We start from the raw sequence: 4301 nt of genomic DNA on the forward strand, positions 1-4301 counted from the left end.
CATTCCTGCGAGGCCACGTGGCTGCCCGCGACCCCTCCCTCCGCCCAACGCCCAGCCCGGGCTGCGCACGCGTGGGAGGGGCTCCCTGCAGAGGCAACCCCCCAATATCATCCCTTACTACAGATCTCGGCCAACTGCGATCACCTGAACACTGGGTCCAAGCCAACACCATCCCCCAACCCGAGCATCCGCTCCCTCCCTAAGAACACCTCGGGCTGCGCTCACGTGGAGAGAGGATGAGGATCAGACGCCCACCCAACTCAGCACCCTTCTCCTGCCCGCAGACCCCTCGGACTGCGTGGTTGGGCAGGGTGTCGCCGAGCGGACAGCTTTCTCTTCACCGAACACCTGTCCTCCTCCCTGCAGACCCTTGCAGTGAGCTCAGAAGGGACAGAGGCACCAGGCAGACACCCCTAGAGATCCGCCTGCTCGCTGCTGACTGTCCATCAGCTGAACTCACGTGGCGGGAGGACACCAGGCGGGCACCCCACCCCAGCGCAATCTGCGAGCACCCGCCCCCTCCCTCTGCCGTCCCACCCCTGTGCCCAAGTGGGGAGCGCACTCCAGGCGAGCACCCCACCCAGCGCAGCCCGAGAGCATCCATCCCCTCCCTTCGCAGTGAGCCCTGCCCTTTGGGGCGTTCCTGGCTCCGGACAGCATCAGCTGTCCCCGGACCGCCGAGTTTGGGCGTTTGGCAGGGCAGACCGTGATTCACCCACATTTCCGAGGCGGTTGTTACTTACCTCTTACCACGAAGCGCTCCTGTTTCCTCAGGACTTTTTCAGTGTAGATCATTTCTAGAATTTTGTAGCTAGTAAGAGCCAAAAAAAAAAAAAAAGGAATGCTGTAAGAGGGAATAGCTTCACCTTGTTTGACCCTTGAAATGGATGGTACTTCTTTGGCTCAAAAAACAACATCGTAATATGAGACCATTTGTGGTTTAAAAATGCACGCATGTGTTTCCTGGTGCATAGAAGCGTCCACAAGAGAGGCCTTTCTGTGCCATTGGAATTATTTACCATGAGCGTTTGTTCATTGCATAATTCATACAAAGAAACAATTTATCATTGTAATTGCTATCTCTCCAAGGAAGAAATGTGAGACCAAAACAACCTTTTTCAAAAAAAGAATACAAACACAGCCAGCCAGGATGGCTCAGTGGAAGCTCAATCTTCCCTGAGGCTGAAGCCACATGGCAACATCCAGGGATCAAGCCTGGAGGTCTGCACATCTGTGATCTTGGCTAGCAGAGGCTGGGAGTGGATTGTGAAGGGAAGATCTTGTTAGGTGTGAGTGTCTCTGTCTCTGTCTCTCTGTCTCTCTCTCAAAATAAGCAACGACAAAAAACAATAGAAGCAAATCAAATGACACCTGAAGGTTATTTCCTGTTATCTAGTCCACATGTTCAACCAACGTGTTCCCAGATGCTAGGTACCGACGCTTTCTCTTTTCTGAATCAGAAAAGTACTTTAAAGTCAGAACTTTAGAACTGACTCTAGTCCCATTCACTTGTTTTAAAGAATAAATACAAAGAGCTGTTTGGCATGCTAAATGTCACAAAATTAATTAAACATTAAGTGTCCTTAAAGCTTTGTGCTCGGTAATAAACGCTTTCCCTGACAATTTGACTATCTGTAAAAATCATAGCTAACACATAAAGACTGTGGTCGTTGGAAAATGCATAGTAGCACATACAATGCTATTTTAGCAATGTTTATTATTAGCATTTGCTAATTTAATAGAAATGGACCAAGTTCTATTTCTTTCCTGATTTTCCATAGAGCACCTGTGCTCCCCTGAAAGGGGGGGGAGGGAGTGAGAAAGCACCTCCCCAGGGGATCACTACATTGCAATCCTTTTCCCTCCATTCTCCTGTCAGGATCTTGGGCACATGCATGGGCAACCAGTGTACTTTTTCAAACCATTGTGTCTGGGACTCGAACCACACAGTCACTCATGTGGAATCCAACTGCTCTACCCACAACACCACCAGCTGGCCGCTGAGTTATTTTTAAATACTATTTCGGATGTATCTTATGGCACACTGTAGAGATATACTACAACATGAATCAACTTAAGGAGATATTTCCTCTCTGGGGCCGGCAAGTGGCATGGTGGTTAAAGGTATTGGACTCCCACATGGCCCACCACGGTTCAAGTCTTGGACCTGGTGGCTTGCTTTTTCACTTCCTCTGTCTCTCTGTCTCTCTGATCAAACTGGAAAATAATAACGATAATAATAATAAATAAAGTTAAATAAAATAATTCTTTAAAAAAAGATATTTCCTCTCAGTGAATTTAAGATTAGAAAATTGTTTTAGATTTCTATTCTTAAGACCTAAAACTTCCTAAATTATTTAGGTTTCTATTCCTAGGTATTCCTTGAGTATTTCTTTCAAAGGTCTTATACACAATTAACAGTCATGGCCAGCAGAGGCTAAAAAAAACAAAAAACAAAAAATCTGCTAAGTTAATTCTTATTCACCATACAGGGAAAAAAAAAATCCTGACACTTAGGTTTTTAATCAAGTCAACCATCAACAAGAAGAAAATAGTATTGTGTATTGTGTATGACATAAACAACACATGTCCTTAATGGCCGTTAACCATTACTTGGATAATGGTTTGGATAATGGTTTGTTCCCCAAAGGTTCATATTTTGGAAGTTGGTCTTAGTGGGTGGTGATTGGCTGTCCCCTCAGCATTAATGTAATTGGACTTGCATGCATTGTAAAAATGTTACATGAGAACCTTATCCCTTCATGATGTCCCATGTTGGGGTCATTAGGGAGGCTCCTGTAATTGAGTTCTAGTGTATACCTAGTGAGAGAAAATGAGGCAAGCAGAGGCCAAATGGGTACAGCTCAGAACATGCAAAAATCTAGACAGCCACTCTGCTCAAGTTCCTGCCCTCTGCCACACTGTAGCTTCAGCAGAAGTTGGCTGCTATCCTTCAGACCTCCCCGAACGGCGAGCTGAGTAAACCTCTAGTTCTTAGTGTGAGATGTTTATGTCAGCAATGAAAAATTGAAGTAAGACAGGCTATAATTGAGCCCCTAAACTCAAGGCTATCAGAGATGGCAGATGTCCTAGGTAGGACCACAGAACAATGTTTCTGGGTGAAGCTGGGCAGAAAGAACTCTGATTCGAGCCTCAAATCCTGTGTAGTTTAATCTAGTGTGTTCTTTACAGATGTGTTGCCATTTTTATAAGCCCTTTGTGGAAAAGTTGGGATTTCCCATTTTGATTCTCATGGAATAGTTTAAAAGTTAGGTTTAATTTTCAAACATTTGGGGACTTTCTGCTTTTCTCTTCTTATTAAAACTATAGCTTTGCAGTCAGTTCCATGGTAGAAGTGACCTGGCTCTTTGAGACTCATTTTGCAGATGGTGAAATTGTCCATGCAGTTACCTTTCATGTCTGAACCACTTAGAGTCCGTGTGACTGGAGCAGCTGGTCAGATTGCTTACTCACTGCTGCATAGCACTGGAAATGGATTTTTGGTAAAGACCAGCCTATAATTCTCATGCTGTTGGTTATCACCCCTATGATATGTGTCCTGGATAGTGTCCTCATGGAACTGCCAGACTGCCCTTCCCTCTTGAAAAATGTCATGGCCATAGATAAAGAAGACATTGCCTTCAAAGACCTGGATGAGACCATTCTCGTAGGTCCCATGCCAAGAAAGGAAGGCATGGAGAGGAAAGTATTACTGAAAACCCATGTGAACATCTTTAAATGCCAGGGAGCAGCCTTGGAGGAATATACCAAGAAGTCACTTAAGGTTATTGTTGTGGGAAACCCAGCCAGTACCAACTGCCGGACTGCCTCCTAGTCAGCCCCATCCGTCCCCAGGGAGAACTCAGTCATTTGACTCATTTGGATCACAACTGAGCAAAAGCTCAAATTGCTCTTAAACTTGGCATCACTGTTGATGATAATAAGAATGTCATTACCTGGGGAAACCATTCCTGACTCAGTATCCAGATGTCAACCATGCCAAGGTGAAATGACAAGGAAAGGAAGTTGGGGTTTACGAAGCTCTGAAAGATGACAACTAGCTCAAGGGAGAATCCCTCACACTTGTGCAGCAGCGTGGTGTGGGTGTCATCACGACGGGGAAGCCATCTGGTGCGAGGTCTGCTGGGAAGCCATCTCAGACCACATTGGAGACATGCTTCGGAGCTCCAGAGGGAGAGTCTCTGTTCATGGGTGTCATTTCTTTTCTTCTTTTCTTTCTTTCTTTCTTTTTCTTTTTCTTTGTTTTCTTTTTTTTTTTTTTTTTTTTTTTGTGAGGTTTT

General features: G+C 45.2%; 1 pseudogene; it reads left to right on the top strand.

Moving 5' to 3' along the window:
- Positions 1 to 3416: 3416 nt before the first annotated feature.
- The window catches only part of LOC102493352 (malate dehydrogenase, cytoplasmic-like), a 1383-nt pseudogene continuing 498 nt past the window's right edge, over positions 3417 to 4301 (top strand).

Source organism: Tupaia chinensis, unplaced genomic scaffold, assembly GCF_000334495.1.
Source record: "Tupaia chinensis unplaced genomic scaffold, TupChi_1.0 Scaffold141517_1, whole genome shotgun sequence".
In the NCBI taxonomy this organism is placed as follows: Eukaryota; Metazoa; Chordata; class Mammalia; order Scandentia; family Tupaiidae; genus Tupaia; species Tupaia belangeri.